Raw genomic sequence first — 25,480 nt, 5'->3', positions numbered from 1 at the left:
TACCATCAAACCGTAAATAATTTGTAGAAACTGTGCATCTTGTTTATTTTTATTTGTTTCTCTATCACATGCGTGTATCAACCGATTAAACAATGTGTATATATGTCCATGTAAGAAGTATGCTCCCATGATGTCTTTCAGAAATTATTACTAATTAATTGCGTGTAAATTAACAGATGTATTTAGCAAATAATATATCATATACAATAATTTACAATAAAAAATCATAATATACAATAATATACAATAACGTTAAATATTGTAAAATAAACATTAAACAAATGGAGTATACTCCTACGATGTCTTTCAGAAATTAGTACCAATCTATCGGGTAAAACTTAGCATGTAATTTAAATAATATACAATAATGTTTAAATATAATATCGATACATAACATACTGTGTCTTTCATTCCAAGTATAGCTACCTATCATGCTACGCACGTGCTTAAGAGCTTTCCTCTGCTAACACAGTTACGCCCCTTTCTAACAAAAAAATCATGAATACATGCAAATAAAGTTTCACTTAAAGGCCTTAATATTTAACGTTTATGACATCTTTGTTGGCAAAATACTATTCACTTACAGAGATTTGTTTTATCTTGATGTTGACTTATGTTTTGATCTTCGTATACCAGGCTCTGAGTTGTTGTTTTTTAATTCGGATCAGTGGGAATATGACCTGTCTATTTTACTTTTCTCTTGTCAAAGTAGTCAAAACAAAACTTTACCTCAGTCATTTAAATAAGAATTATAGTATAGAAATAATATTACAGTTAAAGATGCTGAACCAACATGAACTGATTATCCATATTACTTCTGATATTCCTCGTAACTAATTAAAAATAAAAAGTGAGTTTTTATGTTAAGAATGTTCAAATAATTCCCAAAATATGTTCATAGTTCAATGTAGATTATATTGTCACAGAAAATTAAACAAAATAATGTATAAAATAAACTTGATATGTGTTTTTATAAATTGCCTGTTTTTTTTTACATATCATACTGAGTGTTCTTGACAACACTTTGATATCCTAATATTGTCATTTATGCATATGATATTGTTTTTTGTGTGCTTACTCTCTGTATGTATATATGCTTGTGTTCAAGCTGTTTGTATATAATAAACCTGATGTGTGTTTTTATAAATTTCCTGTTTTGACATATCATGCCGAGTGTTCTTGACAACACTTTAATATCCTAGTAATGTCCTGTATGCATGTGTCTGTTGTTTTATGTGTGCTAACTCTCTTTTGTGTATATGCTTGTGTTCATGTGTTTTTCATGTCCCCCACTATAGTAGTGGGGGGACATATTGTTTTTGCCCAGTCTGTTGGTTGGTCTGTTGGTTGGTTGGTTGATCTGTTGGTTGGTTTGCGCCAACTTTAACATTTTGCAATAACTTTTGCTATATTGAAGATAGCAACTTCGTATTTGGCATGCATGTGTATCTTATGAAGCTGCACTTTTTGAGTGGTGAAAGGTCAAGGCTAAGGTCATCCTTCATGGTCAGAGGTCAAATATATGTGGCCCAAAACGCTTATTTTATGAATACTTATGCAATATTGAAGAGAGCAACTTGATATTTGGCATGCATGTGTATCTCATGGAGCTGCACATTTCGAGTGGTGAAAGGTCAAGGCCAAGGTCATCCTTCAAGGTCAGAAGTCAAATTTATGTGGCCCAAATTGCTTATTTTATGAAAACTTCTGCAATATTGAAGCTAGCAATTTTATATTTGAAATGCGTGTGTATCTCAAGGAGCTGCACATTTTGAGTGGTGAAGGGTCAAGGTCAAGGCCATCCTTTAAGGTCAAACGTCATATAGGGAGACATTGCGTTTCACAAACACATCTTGTTTTTTTCTGAAATTGAATATGCAAACGAATTTGACATTATGATCTTAATTGATATCCTTACAAAATCCTTTATGCACATGATGTATTTTTTGTGCAAACTTTATGTTTATTTATATGCATGCGTTTGTGTGTCTGTTTGCTGAAACTGAGTATACAAACAAATTTAATGATCTTATTTTCATTGATTTCCTTACAGAAACCTTTATGCACAATTGTGTTTTGTTTATTTCAAACTCTCTGTTTATGTATACACACTTGCTCATGTAATTATTTGCTCTAAATGAATATGCAAACAAAGTTGATGATCAGATTTTCATCAAAGCAGTTACTGTTTGAAGTCAGGATTATATCATTTGTTACTCATGTAATTAGACAATAAGTTTCCCATAATGAAAGTGCTATTTTAAGGTCTTTATGTGTATGTGTGTGTGTAAAATAACAATATTTATTAATATAAAACTGTTTATTGTAAATCCTTATTTCAATACCAAGTCATTCAGTGTCCCCTTTGAAAAATAATGTATGCACTTAGATACCTTCACACACAAAAAGATTTCATTTAAGGGTTTACTGTGATAAATACTAAAGTTTGAAGGTATTGGAAGTGGTAAAGCTAAGATCATCTCTTATATTTTCATTTAACACTATTCAACTTCTGTCATCATTTTTCTATACAATTGCTTCATTTTCGTTTTTCACATGAAGCTTTTTTAAAGTGTTCTATGAAAGTGAGATGCTATATTAAATTTCACTGTATGATTCAACATTATTGGCCAGAGTATTCAATCCTTTTTCTAAAGTATACTAGCTACACATTTAGTAAAGAAACGTCTTTTCTTGTGAAATTATTGATTTCCCCTGAAAGTTTATATTAATAAAATTTACATCAAACACCAGAAATAATAAATGGCTTATAAAATTCATATAGGAAATAAAAGTAGCATGGTTGTCACACTTAGGCTTTGTCAGGAGAATGTATATCATTATGTTTCTCACAAAAACTAATTCAGGCATTTATAAAAATAAATTTATGCAAAATAATCAATAGTATCTACATTGTTTACTTGCAATTTAACGCTTTCAGTATAAGACCTTAATCCACATGTAAACAACCATCTCTATAGAAAGCAAAAACCTATTTTATTATAAAATTTATGCTTATGATTATGTTTATCCTATGTTTGCCTGATTTTAATTGTTTCTCTAAAAACTATTTACCAGCTTCTTGATAAAAACTGCTGTTGAATATGACTATAATCCTTGATGTCGTATATGTCATTGTCCAATGCATATAACCAACTTGTGTTTAACCAGATTCATTTATCATATTATAAAAATATATTGTTACAACATATGAGTATTACTATGTAATTGTTGTGTGCTTATGATTATGTTTATCCTATGTTTGCCTGATTTTAATTGTTTCTCTAAAAACTATTTACCAGCTTCTTGATAAAAACTGCTGTTGAATATGACTATAATCCTTGATGTCGTATATGTCATTGTCCAATGCATATAACCAACTTTTGTTTAACCAGATTCATTTATCATATTATAAAAATATATTGTTACAACATATGAGTATTACTATGTAATTGTTGTGTGCACATGACATGTAAAACGACCTCGCTTATAAACTCTTAAATATTATTCAAGTACCCTTTAAAAAATAAAATAATTCAAATGTTAACTGATTAACTTTTAACATCTACTTCTAAATATTTTAAGAAATTATACAATAGCTAAGCAATAAAACATTAATATTCGGATATGAAATGTCCTATGTTAACTTTACACTGAATCGCATATGTTCTGTTTTATTCTTTATTATTAATTATATCTATTTCATTTTTGTGTATTTACAGTGTACGGAAGTGCGCTTTTTGTGTCTCTATTTGAGACTAGTTGTTTATTGTTTTTTTCTCTCTCACTTTTGTCATTATTTTTCATACTTCTTCATTTCTATGGAACATTTATCTTCATGTTTCCATATTTTTTGTTTTCTTTTTCTGCTTGTATGTATGTACATCTTATGTCTTATAATGGAAAGCAACTGGACATATTTAAAAATAGAAACTAACTGGACAATCACACACAAACCAATCACACACAAACTATCATTTAGATCACCCTCCACCTCTTTAAATGATTAAAATATGTACTTTGAATGTAAAAGGGCTTAATAACACAAATAAACGAATAAAAATATTGAAATGGTTAGACGAAAAAAAATATAGTGTATGCCTACTACAAGAATGTCACTTGACACATACTCTAGCACAAACCTTAAAAGATGAATGGGACGGAGACATCTATCTCAGTGGACAACATAATAATAAACAAGGCATTGCCGTTCTAATTAAAAACAATATAGGGATCACAGTCGAATCTTTTAACGAAATAATAATTGGCAGACTAGCAAGTATAGATATCAAAATACATGAAACACAATTAACATTAATCAACATCTATGGTCCTAACATAGATGATTCCACATTTTACGAAACATTACAATCCTTTATAATTAATAACCAAGATAAAAACATTATAATCGGTGGTGATTTCAATACTGTCCTGAACCCATTAATAGATAAAAAGAAAGGAAACCTTTATACCCATCCTAAAAATAGAATCATTTTAAATAACATAATTGAAAACTACAATATGATAGACATCTGGCGCACAGTATATCCAAATGAAAGCAAATTCACCTGGCACTCAAACACAAAACCAACAATATTTTGTAGATTAGACTATTTTTTAATTTCTGAGTCTATTTGCAACATTATTGACACATGTAACATAAAACCAGGATTTATGACTGACCACTCTCTAGTTGAACTTAAACTGCACAATATACAACCTGAAAGAGGCCCAAGATACTATAAAATTAACAACAGCATCTTATTAGATACACAATATCAAACACAAATAAAACAGGAAATATTGAATACAGTTCAAAATAATAAAGATGCAAACCCAAACACCTTATGGGAAGTAATTAAAGGAAATATACGTAATACAACAATTAGATACACATCATTTAAACAAAAAGAAACACATAAACTTGAAACTGAAACCATCAAAACCATTGAAACACTTGAAAAACAATTGCATCAAACAAACACAAATGATACCACCGACATTGAAAATGAAATAACTTTAAAAAAACAAATATTAGATGGAATCTATCATACACAACTCAATGGAATACTACTAAGAGCGCGTGCACAGCATGTTGAACACAATGAAAAAAACACAAAATACTTCGCAAACATTGAAAAACGTAGAAGTGAACAAAAAACTGTACACAAATTAGTAGTCAATGGCAAAGATATAACAAACAGAACTGAAATACTAGAAGAACAGCGTTTATTTTTCGAAACCCTCTATAAACGAAAAAATGTTGAAAATAACACCCTTTTTAAAAATACACAACACGCTTTAAATCAAGAAGAAAAACTATTGTGTGACGGATTACTAAATGAATATGAATGTGGATTAGCACTAAGAGAAATGCAAAATAACAAAAGTCCAGGTTCTGATGGTATCACCATTGAGTTTTATAAAATATTTTGGAATGATATCAAAACACATTTAATTAATTCACTAAACTATTCATATAATAATGAAAACTTAACTACGCTTCAAAAACAAGGTATAATATCACTCATTCCAAAACCTGGAAAAAACTTAGAATCCTTATCGAACTGGCGCCCAATTAGTTTACTAAACAATGATTATAAAATTGCAACTAAAAGTATAGCAAACAGAGTTAAAAAAATATTACCATCAATCATTTCAAAATCTCAATCTGGTTTCATAAAAGGACGTTACATTGGTGAAAACGTTCGTCTTATCCAAGAATGCATAAACTATTTCAACAATTCAAATAATCCTGGTCTAATATTCTTTGCAGACTTTGAAAAGGCATTCGATTCGCTTGATCACTCATTTATGTTCTCTTGCTTAGAAAATATGAACTTTGGTGAAAGTCTCATTCAATGGGTCAAACTATTCTATACCGATATTAACAGTATAATCATTAACAATGGCTTCTTTTCAAACAGTTTTAACATCGAACGAGGGGTTCGACAAGGATGTCCACTCTCATCATCGCTATTTATTATTTGCATCGAGTATCTATCACATCACATTCAATCAAATAAAAACATAAAAGGCATATCACTAGAACCTGACGAAGAAATCAAACAGTCCCTATTTGCTGACGATGCAACTTATTTTTTAAACGACAATTACGATTCTTTCCATAACCTAATAGAGTCGCTAACCCTTTACGGAATGACATCAGGTCTTAAACTAAACAAAAGTAAATGTACTGTGCTACGAGTAGGTAAATTAAAACAAAGTAATGTCCAATATAAAAAAGAAATGAAATTTAATTGGACATCCGATGAAGCCACAACGTTAGGAATTACTTTCACAAATAATGAAAAGGATACAGTTCTTAAAAATATACTTCCTAAATTACAGAATTTTAAAAACTGCTTAAAATCATGGCATCACCGTAAACTTACACTAATCGGAAAAAAACACAGTATTAAAAACGTTTGCACTTCCTAAATTAATTTATGTATTAGCAGTTCTCCCAAATCCACCAAATGAGGTTATTAACGATATAAAATCAGCAATATTTAATTTCATATGGGACGGTAAGCCTGACAAAATAAAACGAACTCAGTTAATTCAATCCGTAGAAAATGGAGGTATCCAATTAACGAACATTGACTCATTCTTGAAGGCAATCAAATGCAGCTGGGTCAAAAGATACCTAGATAATACCAATACGAGTAAATGGAAATTATTCTACCAGAAAATCCTAAAAAATATGGTGACTCCTTACTCTTTGAATGTAACATCAGCAATACTATCTTACATGAAATTGCAAACGAAAACATATTTCTGTCTGATGTTCTATCAGCATGGAGTGATGTCACTCATAACCTAGAAACCAAAACCAGCAGTAAAACTATTTTATGGAACAATAAAGACATAACTTCAAACAATAAGACGTTTTTCTATAAATATTGGTTTGAACGAAGCATTAAATATGTCGACCAATTATATGACTTCAGAATTAAGGATTTTTACTCATTTGATGATATATGCTACATATACGGAATACCTTCAAATAATTTCCTGAAGTATTACACACTAATCAAAAGCATACCCATACATATTAAATCTGAAATCAATACAAATAATACACCATGTACCCAAACAAAATTCGTAGAAAACATACTTGGAAGAAAAAACAAAAATAAAATATTTTACACACTACAAATTAAAAACCCTACAGAAAACTCCAAAACCCAAAATAAATGGCAAGTCCTTTTCGGAGAACATGAACTTAATTGGAAACACATATTTACCATGCCATATAAAGCAACTGTTGAAAGCACACTGAGAAATTTTCAATATAAATACATCCATAGAATTATAGCTACAAATAAATATCTCTTTAAATGCAAATTATCTAATTCAAATCTGTGTGACTTCTGCAGTGAAAACATCGAAACTATAGAACATCTTTTTTGGGAGTGCAAACACATCCAGCCTATTTGGAATCAATTAGCAATTTTTCTTGAACAACAGCAACTAAACGTTAAACTATCTTTCTTAAATGTAAGTTTCGGAATTACCTCATTGAAATCAATAGACTGTAATAATATTGTTAATTTTATTCTTATAATGATGAAATATTTTATCTTTATTATGAAGTACAAAAAACAAGTACCAAATTTTAATTGTTTTGTCCATAGTCTTAAACTAAAAATCCAGATTGAGAAAGAAATAGCCCTCAGTAATGACAGATTACAAATCTTTGAACAAAAATGGAATCGGATTAAATTCTCATAATGTTTGTCCACTTATATACATTTCACGCTTATGTTAGTTTATCTTTCTGAAATATATATATATATATATATAGATATTTCAATCTTATAAGATCATTGTGAATGTACAACAAAACACACAAGTCCAGTATGCTTTCTTCCGACTCTATACAACTCATCATTTTTCATAACTATTCTTCTGTTGTTCTTTCCTTTTCTCTTTGAAAAAAATATATACATATTAGCATATCTTGTATAACATGTCTGAATTTATTGCTTTGTACAATCACTATACTATGTTGTATGATCATATACATGTATACATTGTATGTATAATATTGAATAAAAAAAAAAAAAAAAAAATTGAGATTAAGAGAACGGATCATGTGGATCAACACGACTGTGTTCATTTGCGGGACTCTAGATAAGAGGAGCAAGGGGTCTTAAAGCGGCCAATACACCTCATAAAATCCTTGTCATTGGTGCTCATTAGAATCGCATCATGAAGACGATACTAATACGTAGCCACAAAATTTAAAAGAGATTGGAAAACTTCCTTTTATTGAGCTTGACACGTCCCTTTCCCTTTTATAATCATATTCCAAAGGGATAAGAACATGTTTCAGTAATTCGTTTTTAATTTACGTCAGTACATACATTTTTATTTATTGCATGCTTACTATAGCAGTATTCCACAGGAATTTTGCATTTCTGATTCACTAAATAGAGTAGAACTTAACAGAATATATGTAGTTTATTTCGTCTTAAGCATATATACAGTTCATCGGCATAAGCACACATATGCAACAACAACATGCGTTTCAATTAAATACAAAACATACATCATTAATTTTGGAAGAAAGATCAATTTAAAAAAGAACGAAATACAACATGTTTTAGTGAGAATACCCAATAAACGAGCCCCGCCTTATTGTCGACTACCGCAATCACACATCTCCGCATCATGACACACCAGTTGATCGAGTGAGCAACCTTGAAATCAATCGATTAAATATATCAAGTTTCCCATTCTGAATAATCTGCTCATCAAGTAGTACCCTAATCTTGCATCGGCTCTTATATCCAATTATTCCGCTGAATCTGAACATCGCATATAATGGAACTTAAAATCTCAGTGGAATATGTTCTTCATTTTTTGCAGAACGTTTAGAAGCTACAGTAATACGTCTGAAGCTTTGATGAATTTTGCAGGCCTTCATGGCGGAACTGTTAGTGTTGGAACTGAAATTGGCACAAGCACACTTGACTCAATTCGTAATTACTTTCTTGTATAAAAATATGTTACTCTTTTTTTAAACATCAAAAATATATCAGCATCTCTAACTCCTTGTTTAACCACACATTCAGTGATCTACAATTTTCTATAAAACGTTAATCCACTCCCCCCCCCCCCAAAAAAAAAAAATAATTAATAAAATAAAATAATTTATAATTTAGATTTACAGAAAAATCCCAGTTCATTATATCATAAACAATTGTATCATATTTTACCGCTTGCATGTTTTCTATCTTTATCAAATATCTAATTACAATAAAGGAGTGCCACACAGAAAAATATGTTCTATCCAGTTTACCATACATAAAGTTCTTTATAAAGTATGTCTTCTAGTTTCTAACAGCTCTGTACCAAAAATCGAACAAACGCTTTCAATTTGTATTATTATTAAAAAATTTATTATTCAGGTTTGTCTAAGGCTCTGGCAATTTGGGGCAATACATTGCCATAAATAAATGACCTCGTGTGCGATTTTTTTTCTTTGAGTGCAGCTTGATAGGTTAAGAATTTGACACGTCGAATGGTAGTGTTCACTTGAATTTAATTTCCATATGATTAATATTTGACATTTGCTAAGTACTACTTGTAGACTTATATGCGTTTAAATAAAAACTATAACATGGGGAAAAGAATGGACTTGTTCTCATATATTCATATTTAAAAAAAGGTAATTTCATGCAATACCTGTTAAATATAAATATCTGTGATAGTTAGACACAATTATAATAGCAAAACGAAACGTTTTTATACAGTTCGCCTTTCCTGGCGTTCGAAAACGGAACCTTTGCATGACAAAACCCATATTCGTTTGAAATGTAAGGTTGTGTTTAACGTGATGTTACTTTTACACCTATTGGCAAAATGCTTGATGAAAAAGTTAAGAAGGCTTGCTTATTTTTTTCTGATTTTCAAATATATATTTTTTAGCCGATATGTTTTACAATATTCACATTCCGTTTTTTATCATGCATTCACTTTGTTTTAGTATTTGGCCATTGTTTTTAAATTGTCATTTTGCCAATCAGCGAGAAATTCCCCTTAAATGTGTTTATACTGTTGTATTACTATTGTTAAAAAAACGTTATACATATACTGTTGCACGTACAATTGTTATTTGATTAACGACTTTATTGATTTTACAACATTACACTGCGTATTTTTGTCTGAAATGATTAAAATTTAAGTCATCGAATAGTCACATTGTAGTAGCATTGAAGGTAAGGCCTTTTCATGTGAATCTGTCGCGTGGCGAAACGGTTGCAACTAAATCGCGACACCAAAGCCCCTGGCGTGCGCAGGTAACCATAAAATTGACTTCTGAATAGAAGACGCGTAAAAACTCATTTGTTTCTTTGTCATCACCCCGCGATGAGCACCAGCAACGGCTCAACAGGCCCGAAGAAGAACGTCTGCATTTTGTAAGGTTTTGAAACAAAAAACATAATTTATTTGAGAGAATTTGATATTTTCACGCGCCATTAAAGCTATGATATCATTCGATACTCTTGAGAAGTGCATTTGATGTGGACAGAAAGTACAGTTGATTGAATTTGACGTTAAACGGGTGATTCTTGTGGGTATTTATTGCTCACTGAGGGAGTCTATATCGCGAACCGAATTGTGGAAAGCGGGAGTCCTGGGGAAACTATAGTAAAATATGAGAAACAAACGGTTGACAAATTGGTGTAAAATGACCGGCCAATTGAGACTGCAATCAGTTTGGTCTATCGTCAACTATTCGATTGCAGCATACATTTGGGCACTTCACAATATGGGGTAGAAATGGATTGTCAATATAAAAATATCACTTTCACAAAAGCACGCATTTTGTTTTCATTACAATCAAGCGCTTTAATTCATTTCGCTGTTATGTGATATTTTTATGGTAATATTTCCATTAATGCGAATCGAGTCAACATATTAAAAACCTGTCTTGTATTTAAGCACATTATTTTACAGATTATGTTCGTTGTACTGATATTTAATATAACACTTTTCTGGTCGTGTCTTGTCTTCCCGCGCTTGCACTTTATTTTATAAAAGGATTTTGGACGTTTTTGTTTACTAATAAGTGATGTTTTATGCGAGTATTACAGTCCACATGCTCATGTTTAAAAACACCATTCGTTACGTATTTGTGATAAAATTGCCCATACAAGATTAATGTACAGTACGGATCCTTGTTCATATAACTATAGGGATGTTAAACACATTACAGTTTAAGTCATCAACGTTAACATAAAATATTCAAACACGTTTTAGCCTTAATATAATTCTACCACCCTTGCCAAGGCATAGTTCTTTCCTGGCTATGTTTGACATTTGTCAACATAGTTATATAATACTAGTAAAAGGAATTTCAGAAAACACCAGGAATCAAATCTTGATTTGGCTATGAGTAAAGCGAGATCAGGTGTTGGAACAAACATCAAAATATTTTAATATGAGTCGTGTTCTGTGAAAATTGGGCGAAATGCATGTGCGTAAAGTGTCGTCCCAGATTAGCCTGTGCGACTCATATATACACTGTTAGTGTGGACCAGTATGTAGCGCATAAATAGGATCTGTACAGGCACCACAGCAAATAAATGCAGTCATAAACACTGGAAAATCTTAACTTACAGACCTTGTGCATGTGGACAACAAAATCTGTAGTTTCCAACGACATTATTAATACTTTAAACTACAACAATACGAATTGGTATATAGGTGCTTCACAAAGCTGAGCGACTGATGGGCGACTTGGACCTTCTTCTCGCAATGATATCGTCATCAAAACAACAGACTACATTGCTACTCATTAAAACGTATCCAAAATGTTTACATTGGCTGAAGTTGAACTTAACCCATTTATGCCTAGTGGACTCTCCCATCCTTCTAAATTGGATCAATTTACTTTCAAAATTAGGGATGTTTAGTATATTTATTTCTATATTTAGAATATTTCTTACAGAAACTCTTTTAAGCAAACAGCGCCGACCCTGATGAGACGCCGCATCGTGCGGCGTCTTATCTGGGTCTACGCTTTTTGCCAAGGCATTTTTTCTAGTCGCTAGGCATAAATGGGTTAAGCTGACTATCTCTATACACTCAAGGGCAGCATATTCTTAATTATTTGTTAATTATATTGTTATACCATTGTAAAATGTCCTTTCGGTTATTTTTCGCAATAAATAAAGAGTCATGCCCCATTATATTTTGCCCGTACACGAAATATCCAGGAAGTACTGCACATATACACGCTTTTAGATAACAGGCAACATGATCAGACCTTGATAATGTGTGCAACGATTATGCATATATGAATGACTTGTATCCAACCAATACGTAGTAAAATGGCAATTAAATTTAAGCGTATCCTCTTTTATTGCTATTAAATTTGATTCGTGATTTTATTTATTTTTTCTTACACTTAAAGGCACTTGTTCACATAGTTTTATATTGTTTTGACAAATGACAAAAATGAATAACTATAGGACTGTTGGAGTAGTTTATCCCATTTATGCCTAGCGTCTAGAAAAAGGCATTGGCAAACAGCGTAGACCCAGATGAGACGCCGCATGATCCGGTGTCTCATCATGGTCTGCGCTGTTTGCTTAAAGGAATTTCTGTAAGAAATATTCTAAATATAGAAATAAATATACTAGACATCCCTAATTTTGGAAATAAATTTATCTAATTTAGAAGGATGGGAGAGTACACTAGGCATAAATGGGTTAAAATACATTTGAAATAAACATGCCTACGCTGGGACTCGGATAGGAATCTCTCGGAACAAACGTGAACAAACGTGAACGCTCCATCATTACAACAAAGCACGAAGTGCACACAAATAACAAAATATTTATGATCATTAAAACCTTGCGTAAACTTCTTTGAATGTGCTCCATAAACTTCCGGATAATGTTCACGATAGGCATCAAGGAATAAAACTGAACAAATGGCAAGCTGGTCCAAAACATTATATTCTGCACTTAGTTTGTCACTCTTGACTTAATTTTAAATCTACACATATCAAGGACCAACATCGGGCTAAAGTATTGTATTTGGTGGTCATTAAATCAGTCGCACAGTCCGTCTGTTCGTCTATGTGAGTTTCCTGTGTCAGCCATACATTTGCCATAATTATAATGATGGATTTTAAAATAACTTTACACACATGTTAACCATCATCAGGTAACGTGGGGCGTGTAAACCTATCTTTCTACCTTAAAATCTAGCTCATACTAAGAGATCGAATGTTACAGCATGAATATGCCAATCACAGCTATAACTTTGCCATGTATTGATGGACTTTTAAATACCCTCGCATAAATATAAACATTATAATGCGACTTGTCACGTGCAACAAACGTCTGCCCATCTCAAAGGCCAAGGTCACGCGAAACGGTAAAAGTTCGCATATCCTTAAAGATTAAACCCAATGATTTTTTAATTTGACGATTTTATCTTTATTGGAACCTTTATGGTCCCATAATGAATTTTATTTTTTGTACCTGTATATATATTGTTCAGCGAAAAAAGGATCCCAATTTTCATAAGGTACCTGTTTGCATGTTGATCACATAAAAATGGTATGTTAAACGAGAACCATAATATTTCATTAACCAAAGTTATGAATGTATAAAAATTATAACCACATCCTGTTTTACATATTCGACGTATGCCTACTTCTTTTTGTAGAAAATTACCCAGTACAGGAACCTTTTTAATCAAATGCTTTTAAAATTAAACAAAGTCATTTTCTCAAAATTAAAAAAACCAAAACGTTACATGGTATCTTTTTGCATCACGGGAACTTTTTGACGCAAAGTTTCATTATTACAGTAAATACGGATTATTCATTAGTTAGAGGACGCCAATGAAAGTCTATGGCAAGAGGAGAAGATGACACCGATATTAACCGACAATGAAGGAAAACTGAGACACTAACAATCGCGAACTGCATTTCTAAATCAGAGTAGCTCGGGTACCTCAATAGGCTTAAGGCGATTTTGAGAACTTTGACCCATTCACAGAATTAGAAAACATCAGCTTCCACTGCTTTATTAATACCTGTGCCATATCAATAAATATTTAATGTTATATCTTGTCATATTTTTGTTTGTGTTGATTTTAATTTTTTTTTAACGAACAACAATACCCTTTTGTGCTATGTTAATAAAGAAACTATGCATAATTGTTGTGTTTAAACTTCGAGGGCAGTGTTTTCTTTGATATAAGTACCTGGATTATTGTCATGAACTACGAGAAAAGGCCGTTCGGATTTCTTTATACAATCCCTATTACATAGTTGAGTAAAATATTGTTCAATAACACTAAATAAAATAGTATTATTATACTTAAATCTAAAAAAGAAATAATAATCTTCCTGTGAACATATACTTTTATGAACTTGTTTGCAGCTAAAAAGCACATGCAATAAATGATTATTAAATGCTAAGACCATGAATCGGTAAACTAGATTGTGACGTTACCTTTCGAACGCACAATACAGCCGATGGCGTTTTAATCTTACGACAAAATATAGCTATTTGTCCAACAAATTAAAAGTAGCTTTTTGTAAAGATAACATAATACGGTATCAAAATATCATATATTATTAAGTAAAACGTAACTATATTTTACAATTATTTTGAATTATATCTTGTTCTAATGAAAAAATATTGCATCAAAATGAATTATTTTGCACTGATTCATTTGAAAAAAAGAACAATTCATCTTAGCGAACACGTTTTACAAAGTAACTTTAGAAAGAGTGTCGCTTATTTCAATTATTCAAATAAATCCTTTGATTTGTATAGATATTTTGGAGTAGATCACAATTGGGATAAAGGAAATCATCTAAAGTACAGTTATTCTATTATTAAAAATAACTTAATATTATATTGAATAAGATTAAGGCAAGTTTAAATGCTATATTTTTTTACAAAACAGATACAATATTGGCGTAAATTTAAAAACACAAAGATCTAAAATGCACTCATGTACAAAATACTTTTGAAATGTTTCGAAATTACCCAAAACATTTTTTTTAAATAAAAACAAATTACTAATGGTATTTATACTTTGCGTATGAAAGATTGTGCTAACAAAAACAATCCAGTTGTAAAAGTATTAGTGATAGTTTTACTTTGCGTATGAAAGATTGTGGTAATAAAATTATTATGTGGTTGATATTAGCTTTTGCATATTTAAATGTGCGGGAACGTTTCATATTCGCCGTAAAATGAGGTTTAAAGTATCAATCTTAAAGATATGTTGTATTAAAAATCTAAACAAAAAAATAGAATATTTATATTTACAATGCAATCAAAGTGCTAAAACAGCAGCAGTATATTAAATTTCACTTGACAACAACATATACACTATCTTGTATGAAAAAACCTCTTTAATAATAAAGATAATGAAGAACTTTAAATAACGTACGTATATAAAAAATGAATACATATGTTTAATTCTAATAATTTTACAATTATAGTTTGCTGAATCAAAGAGGTAAAAAAGTGTGGATGACAAATGAGCAAAAAACATCGGAAATACTATATTAAACCCATTCGATGCATTCGAACTTAAAAAAGGTTTAAACTAAACTATGTTGAACTTGATATTTATCCTTATTATTAAATATGGTCCTCAATTTATGGCAAGGGTCCAGTTGCAAGATAATCTGAATGTAAACACTTGATAACACATTCGCACATTTAAAATAATCATAGACAAAACGGTGTTTTGCAAATAACAAACCCAATGTTTTGCAAATACGTATACATTCGTTTGCATATACGAACAAAGTATTTTGCCTCCAGGTTCGTCGTTTTAAATGGGTAAACAGGTCATGGAAAATATAATTGTTTTATAAAACAACAACAACAACCGTAAATCAATACAAATGTACAGCTTGTTAAAGCGGGTAGTTACGTTTTTAAGTCCAACTACATGTATTCGTTTTCTCAATCTTAAACAAGCACTCATATATGAACGCATATAGATAAACATAAATAAATATACATAATCATAAATGGAACAATGGATATTTGTTAATATTACTTGAAATTCATTACGACCAAGTTATTCTCACCGCTAAGCCAATACCGATAAGTTTAATCATACGCGTTGCAGAACGACATATTTTGTCCGCATGTCAATTGAAAAGGAATCTTGTTTTGTTCATTCGAAAACTCATTCATGTATTAAACACATGTCTAAAACTCGAATTCCTGATATTTGAGTACAGTCAATTTTTTCTGAACGTTTATTCAAGTTTGTTTTCATCATCTTTGTTCTATGTGTTTTTGTTTTCAAGAAATATCGTATGTACTCGCTTAAATTCAACAAATCTGATTCGGCCTTAACAGAACCGGGATTCAATGCAGAGAGTGAAGTGGAACAGGGTAACAGGCACGCATCAGGAAGTGAAATCAAAGCGCTGTAGGCGCTGAAGGCCTGGGGCTAGGTTTAGTGTGACGTAAAATGCATTTAGGATGTTTTGTCCGAATTTCTCCCTTTGTCCGAATGTATTCGGATAGACCCTAGCGGTTGAGTGCAGAAGCTCAGAGACTGCAAGAAAAAACAATAGTTGTGTATATACTACAATGTACATAGACGGTGGAGGACACCACGATACTGGTTGTGGGAACGATAACCTTTTGTTCAACTCTACAGATCTGGTAGAGGTTCGTCTACATAGGCGGTGAAGATATACAGCAACAACAACATGACCGCAAAAAACTGTTATTGTTGGCGTCAAATAAATCACTTTCAATAGCCTAAAATAGCTTTCTTTTACATGATTAACAGATCAGGAAAACACTCATACTTCCTTTGTAATGTGTATACAAAAGAAAATCCACTTAAGCCCAAGTCTCACTTTTGCCGGTAGAGCCCCGGTCCATCCCGGTTTGCTAACGCCGGTCGACCGGCGAGGACCGGGATGATTCGTAGAATTTTTTTAACGCAGTCACACTATTTCCCGGTGCCGCAACGGTTGAAGCCGGTCAACAGCCCGGCAGAGTCCCGGTCAACCCGGACTGGCTATGGTTTATTCCGGTGAAGCCCCGGTATAGCCCCTGTTGTCGCCGGTAGTGCCCCGGTTGAGCCCCGGTGAAAGCCGGCAGCGTCCCGGCAGAGCCCCGGTATAACGTAACACCGCCGGCACTCACCGTGTCTATACCGGCATCAGACCCCGGCAGAGCTACGGCTACGCCCCGGTTTCACCCCGGTCGTCGCCGCTAATGCCCCGACGGAGCCCCGGTGAATGCCGGTGGCGTTCCGGCAGAGCGCCGGTTTTCTTATATACCGTAGCTATATAGGGACTCAAACGGCATTCACCGGGGCGTTGTCGTAGCTCTGCCGGGGTCTGTATGGGCCCCGGTGGAGCTACGGTGCCGTCCCGGTTGTTCCCGGTGCCGTCCCGGTTGTTCCCGATGCCGCGCCGGTCGTTGCCGGTCCTTCAAATGGAGCCCCGGTTCATTCCGGTAGAGTCCCGGTTCATCCCGGTAGATCCCGGATCACGCACCGGGGCTCCGCCGGCATGAGAGTGAGACTGGGCCTTTACCCTGATAAAAGAACGGTGTACAGATTGTGTACGTAGTCTCACGTAAAACTTTTCGTGCTCGATTTGCGCGCTCGATCTGCGCAGTGAAATATCATATCCGGTAACTTCGTATATTTCCGAGAATGATCATGAATATTTGTTATTGTCTTTTTTCTTTCTTTTTTTCTTTAATGTCTCGTTAACGCAAAATAAAATAACAATATCTTAAAATATGTTTATAAATACCAAATGTAATGTCTTAAAAAATGTATCAGAAAAAAAATATTCTTATTTTCTCCCTCACTTCGTTCGCCCGAAAATAAATTAATTCTTTGCTTACTAGCAAACAAATGACAACAAACATTACAACAAACACCAAATGTAGAATGCGGTCCGCTTTTATCGAATAAACAAAGAAGAAACTTAAAGGGATCTTTTCACGGTTTGGTAAATTGACAAAATTGAAAAAAGTTGTTTCAGATTCGCAAATTTTCGTTTTAGTTATGATATTTGTGAGGTAACAGTATTACTGAACATATACCATAGTCCAATATAGCCACTATATGTATATTTTGACGATTTGAAAACCTAAAAATTATAAAGCGTTGCAACGCGAAACGATTGAATAATTTGGAGAGTTCTGTTGTTGTCGTTTAAATTTACAAAACTACGAAGATTGCTTATATAGGGTATAAAATACCTACGCTGTGTATACCCGGCGGAATAGCCGAGAGGGCTAATGCGTTTTTACTTCAGACTAACTCCAGGACTCCGGGAGTCACTGGTTCGAGCCCTTTTACCGGCTACTTTTTTTTCCTTTTTTTGATTTTATTCTTGATTTTTTACTGGAGCTTTTAAGATCCAATGTTTACATTTATCTATATAAAGCATTTAATGACAAACTTCAAAATATGCCCAAATCTGTGAAAAGGCCACTTTAAGTATGTAAATCACGCTAGCCAAACATGAAAAACAATACAAATGATCAAATCCCTAAGGCCAACATTTTTTAATTTATTGATTTACGGGATTTTTTAAAATAAAAATAGGGTCGGGGGAGGGGGGGCGAAATAAAAATTAAAGAAAAAAATCACAGAGTCGACAAAAACATAAAAATAAAAGTTAAAACTTGTCAATTTGTTGATACTGTTTATTTATTTTCTACACTGAAATGAACATTCTACTTCCCTTCTGAGCAACGACTGCTCCACAGTCGATGTATTGCTGAAATTACCCGACACAACTTCTTGATTTTCTGACATTTTTCCAACACAATATCAAACTTTAAACAAATATATTGAACCACAACGTGCGTTGTCTCCTGTAAGCGGACCTCGAATGACGCTAAACCCGCCAAAACTCACGAAAATCCCGTGCATTAGTAAACACGCATGTTTATTGAACTGTGACGAAAAGAATAGCAATTACTGTCTCCGTAGACCCTCGTATCTTTTCGGCCTAGACCGTCAAGTGAGGAACTTATTCTCGCATGAATATGCAAACAATAATAAAAACTATGTCGCAGCCAATGCTTAGCAATTTTGCTTCAATAATATTTTTTACACGTTTTATGACACTGTCATGATATATAGTGATGTTCTGTATTTACAAGGCGGGTTATTGAGATCTGCGAAGAACTTCTTTGATTGCGCATGAATGGGTTTTGGCAGCCAGCCAATTCTGACTGTCTCAGAAATTTGTATCATTACTATGGCCTTAGGGCTTCGCCCCAGGCCCAAAACTATACAAAACAACAAAACAAACAATAGCCTTTTTACACATCTAGGACTTAAACAAGAATACACTAAGTCACTATAAAAGTGCAGTCATTTTGAATATAACAGACACAGTATAACTGTAATTTATATTATAAATCATCACTTACTGTTTCGATTTAAAGGTTCAACTACAATAGTTAAAGGGCATGCACTATTCTTCTTTAAGATTAAATACAAATACATAGCGTTTATACTTTTAAAGTCAAATTTAGCCTCAATGTGTGTAGTAAATGTAATCTTTAGCAATATCCGTGTCCTAAAGTGCTCTCGTATGATATAATCTTTTATCGATGATCAACAAATAGTTGGACCATGCTCTGTGAAAATGGGTTTAATGCATGTGCGTAAAGTGTCGTCTTAGAATACACTGTGCAGTTCGCACGGGCTAATCAGGGACGACACCTTCCACTTTTATGATATTTCCTGTTTAAATAAAGTCTCATCTTAGCAAAAATCTAGTTTAGGCGGAAAATGTCGTCCTTGATTAGCCTGTGCGGAAATCGGTGACACAATTTCACTTTGCGTAAAATTTTATTGTGTACAATTAAGGTTCATGTAGAGGCTTCATTTTGAAAAATGTGGGACCCCTAGCATTGAACTCAAATTTGACTAAAGGAAGAGTGCCACATTGAAAATGTATACATATATGCTTTAAAGGATGTTTTTCCTTCAAACTGCTACCAATTTTGTACATCAACGTATCATACCATCCACAAAATCAATCAAAATACAGAGCGATTTTAACACAAAAATAGACATAATTTTCAAAAATCTGAATCATGTTTATTCAACGTAATTCGGCGGAAAAGTATATCACTAGTGAATAAGATCGACATTGACGAGGGCAAGTTACGCTTAAAAAATGAAAAAAGTTTACATATCTAGAAATATCAAAACTCGAACACATGTCATTTCATCACCATGGGGGCAGCCATTTTTAAATTAATAAAATAGAAAGAAACATGCTAAAAACTCACGCATCGCCTTATTGACATTCCAAACAGTTGACGATGACAAATGCATTGGATTGTAATCTTTCCGTTGATGTTTGCAAACTGCACGATCAGACCTCATAAACACTCAAAAAAATAACTTTGTAAGAAGCATTTCACCAATGTTTATAATTGTTGTCGAATCACATGTACTTATATTATTGCGCATAAAATAGTACGCTTACAGACTGACAGAAAGGTCGATACGTAACTCCGTTCAATTCATCACGGTTTACTATTCTATTGATAATATATAATAATACATCGCTTTAACAATCTAAAAGGCGAAATAATTCTTTTAAACGTAGTTTTTAATAACGAAAGTGAAAACAACGGAAGTTGGATGGATATTCTGTGAGATGCACTTCGGCTCCAGAAAAACAATACAAATAAACTAAAAAAGACGTGTGGGGGACAATTTTCAGCTGGAAAATATTTGAAATAGTGATGATATCTCTACGTGATCATTTCTGTTATTTAGTGCGATCTCTTGCTGATTAATGTTAATAGTTGTTTTACTAGTTGCAACCCAACTGTCAAAATAAGTATGTGTTTTCTCAGGTATGTGTATACACATACCCGGTTTTCTCACCACTGCACGTGGTTTCGACCGATTTGTTTTGCACGTTTTCTACGGAGCACAGCGAGGGCCACGCTTTCAAAATGGGTAGAAGGAATCGAAATATAAAATCAATCGGTTTGCCAATTTCTTTATATTCCTTTACAATTTTATATGTCGTTTGCAATCTATTTCAATTTGAGATGGTTTAAAATTTGCAATTTGGTTGAGAGGTAAGTAACAAAATTGTTAAGCCTTTGAAAAAGAATTGTGACCCTTATTATCCTACATACCTGGATTTTTAAAAAGTAGTTATGTTTTAGTTATTTTTAGAACTTTGTTTAGGAAATTTATCCAAAAAAGGCAGTTGAATAAAAACTCATTTGTTGTTTTATGACAATAATTTTCTGTGAAATGTTGCTAACTTGACCTTGTATATGTATATAGCTTTGTTTTTATTCAACTTAAGGTAGTGCATATCCTTCCTAACTTTAGATTGAGATTTTGTAAATTAGTGTAAAAATGTATTGGTTTTAAACCAAAATATGAATAAAGCACACAAATATTGAATGTCAAAAATGTGTTTATGTTATTCTATCCGTCTTTAGCTTTAAAATGATATATAGTTCGACCGTATTGTACCACATTGAATGAAGAAAAACCAAAGCGAAGTTTAAATGAATTTTATCCCTCCCATGAACCTTAATGCAGTAAAACTGGAATTTTTGAACAAGAACACATGCTAATTATATAAAGTTATTCTGATGTATTTTACTTTGCCATAAGCAGCATAAAAATCTGTCATTTATGCAATAGTTGCAAACTTGTTTAAAAAATTATTTATCACTTATAAAACCAATAAAGTAAAAAGGTGGAAACCACACAAAGTCTAGTGATCCTGCACCCTGATGTAGTAATAAGATAAGAGACTCTGGGAGCGATAAAAACGACACCGATTATTAACCGACACTGAAGGAAAACTGAGACAGTGCTAATGAGAAACTTTATTATGGACCCAGAGTAGTTTTCGCATCAATATAGTGTGTGATTGATATTAAGTGAAAAAATGAGCCATTGCAAATAGAAATCTACATAATGGACCCAGTGTATCTTGTGTATCTTTATAGTCTGTGATTGATATGACGAGACAAATGAGACACTGCAAATAGAAAACTACATTATGGACCCAGAGTAGCTTGGGTATCTATATAGTCTGTGATTGATATGAACCACCGCCAATGGGAAACTGCATTATGGGCCCAGAGTAGCTTATGTATCAAAATAGTCTGTGATTGATGTGACGAGAAAAATGAAACACTGCCAATAGAAAACTACATTATGGACCCAGAGTAGCTTGGATATCAAAATAGTCTGTGATTGATATGACGAGAAAAATGAAACACTGCCGATAGAAAACTACATTATGGACCCAGAGTAGCTTGGGTATCAATATAGTCTTAAGGTTATATGAAGGAAAAACTGAAACACTGCCGATGAATTATAACATTATGAACCCAGAGTATTTCGGGTATCTCTCTATAGTCTGCGAGTAACATGAAGAGAAAACTTAAAAAACTACGAATGAATAACTACAAATATGGACCCAGAGTAGCTCGAGTATCTGTATAATCTAATGGCGATTTGAAGAACTTTACACGATCCACAACATCAGAAATATCATCGTTGAACTGATGCAGAACTTTTCCATATCAACTTAAATGTTGACTAGTTTGTCAAATTTGTATCGTGTTGAATTTGAATAAAAGTAGTTTTTAAACGAGCTATGTGGATTCTAATCATTTTACGATTTCTTCTGAGATATACATACACATTCTGTGCTTGTGCTTAAGTTCTCCTGTGTTTCATTATTAAATTGCTTGCACTATTAATTACATTATCAGAGTATTTAAGAATACCATTAAAGTGAACAACATTGAACGTATGTCCCATACGTTTTGAACATTTTGCGCCCACGCTTTTCAATTATAAACGAAAAATTAATATAGCGCTTCAATATTCGAAGAGAAATGTTAGATCAAAAATCCATTTCACCCGAAACTATTTGCAAAGGCCTTACTTCAATACATTGCAATACTAACTTGTGCCTAAACTGTTATCTTCAATTCTTTGACACACTCCCAATGCACATGTATCTTATTTTCAGCATGCGGAAATCGTGCACACTGTACAAACACGGACTCTCCCGTTCGGCGTTCATTTACAAGCCTCATTGGCATATACTACAAGCTTTGTAAAAAGCTCGCCAATTTTCGGCATGATTATTAAGCCCATGTTGTGTAGATTATTGTACTTCTATGTTAATACGCGCTCATCGACTACAATTTCGACTTTTTGTATCATTTAGACAGGGCAACATATACATTTATCAAATGAGGTTTTAAACTTCCTTAAAACATCAACATGACCAAACTTTTTGTTTATTTTTGTTATTCTTCTCTTGTCAAAATTTCTCCATTTTTCCACTTTTTGCGGGCCGGGCGCACGATAGCGTATCCTCATCCAATTATCTCTTACACTCGGGCATTACATAATGTACACTGACATAGGTGTTTACAGGATGAGGATTGGTTTGTTCTACTCCCTCACAATAAACAGTAAAGGGCCTCAACAAATGAATATGTTCGAGTTAGTTTGCTGGCTGGCAATTCTTCTTCTTAGACCAAAATCCTGGACCCGACGACTCCTTTGATATGTTTTCCTCATCTTTTTCATCTTCCATGTATGATGCATTTGCGCATAATCTTATAATGTCCATTACAACGATCAGAGCTTCCTCTCCAAGAAAGATATTTTATATGCCGACCTTAATAATTATGACATAATAGTTTTTACTGAAACTTGGCTCAGCTCAACAGTTGACACTGCCGACTTACTTTTCCCTTCCTATCATACGCCGTTTAGACGCGATAAACGATCTCCATGGAGGCATTCTAGTGTACATAAAATCAAATCTCTTTGCCATTGAGCGACCTGACCTACAAATAGACGATATAGAATGTCTATGGGTTGAATTACGTATCAAGGGAAGGCGTCTTTTATTTGGATCTTTCTATAGACCACCTAACTCTTGTCCTTATATACTAGAATGCATAAACGATTCGATCAAACTAGCCGTTGACACAGGTATTGAAAACATTGTTATCACAGGTGATTTCAACCTCGACATGAATAAAACACAGTGTAGGATCAAAATAGACTCCCTTCTTTTACAGTACAATCTCACACAGGTTATTAAGGAACCTACTCATTTCACTGAAACCTCGAATTATCTTCTTGACCTTTTTATGTTAACATCATAATTGACAGTGCTAAAAAGTGGCGTCGGAGAACCTTTTCTTGACCAACAAGTTCGGTTTCATTGTACAGTCTACGGCGTCATAAACTTCAACAGAAAGGTTGGGTCAAATTTTAAACATAAAATATGGAAATACAAAGATGGGGACTACACTAAACAAAGACAACTTGTGCAGAACTTTGATTGGAACAACTGCTGCGATAATAACATTGACATATATACCTCAAATTTCACACGTCAATTTATTTGTTACTGCGAAGCTACTATCCCATCCAAAACAGTTACAATAAGAACAGCTGATCCTCCATGGCTACATAATAATATTCGAAAAGAAATCCGACGCCGCAAAAGAGCATACAAAAAGGCCAAGGATACAAATTCAGACCATCATTGACACATTTATCGCCAGACACGTAATATGGTCAATTATCTTGTAAAATCAGCAAAAAAAGTTCACTTTGATAATCTTGCTAAACAAATACGTGAAAATCAACACTTCTCATCCGACTTCTGGTAAATAATTAAAAAAATCACGAATAAAAACACCTCACATAACGAGTTGCCTCCCTTAATTCACAACGGTACAATATATGAGTCACCTCTTGACAAAGCAAATATCCTAAATTCCTTTTTCCAAATACATTTTTAACCATTCAAGGGCTACCGATTTTACAACCCCATTTTAATCAGGTTTCATACCAAAAGATTCCACTGTCAACCGATTAGTCTCGTTATATCACACCTTTATTAAAGCTGTCGACGAAGGAAAAGAGGTTAGAGCGGTATTTTGTGACATTACTAAGGCATTTGATAGAGTATGGCACGAAGGACTTATTCACAAGCTCCGACTATGTGGTGTCATTGGAAATCTTCTATCTTGGTTAAAAGACTACCTACAGGAGAGGATCCAGTGTGTTGTAATCTCCGGCTGCCAATCTGACCCATAACCCATAAATGCTGGTGTTCCTCAAGGGTCTATATTAGGGCCTCCTCTTTCTTATATACATCAACGATATTGTACGAGATATTCACCGTCCAACTCGCTTATTTGCAGACGATATTGCGCTATATAATATCGTCGACAACCCGATTGATGCACCTAACCATCTTAACTCTGATCTTGCAAAAATCCATTCTTGGGCTGATAAGTGGTTGGATACCTTCAAACCATCCAAAATCGAATTCTTAGTAATGTCTAGAAAAGTCAACCGACCAATCCATCCCACTCTTTTTCTCAACGACTGCCAAATCACTGAGGTTTCGTCCCATAAACATCTCGGCTTAAAT

At 33.3% G+C, this 25,480-nt stretch overlaps 1 long non-coding RNA gene across 1 annotated transcript in view; it reads left to right on the top strand.

Annotated features, from left to right (window-relative positions):
• Positions 1–1,334: 1,334 nt before the first annotated feature.
• The window catches only part of LOC127874693 (uncharacterized), a 228,251-nt gene continuing 204,105 nt past the window's right edge, over positions 1,335–25,480 (top strand). Inside the window, exon 1 of the long non-coding RNA XR_008047052.1 lies at positions 1,335–1,350. This is a non-coding gene — a long non-coding RNA (uncharacterized LOC127874693). The remainder of the gene's footprint in view (positions 1,351–25,480) is intronic.

The sequence above is a fragment of the Dreissena polymorpha genome, chromosome 3, assembly GCF_020536995.1.
Source record: "Dreissena polymorpha isolate Duluth1 chromosome 3, UMN_Dpol_1.0, whole genome shotgun sequence".
Lineage (NCBI taxonomy): Eukaryota > Metazoa > Mollusca > Bivalvia > Myida > Dreissenidae > Dreissena > Dreissena polymorpha.
Note: the sequence above shows the minus strand (reverse complement) of the source record. Positions and strands in the feature narration are given on the sequence as shown.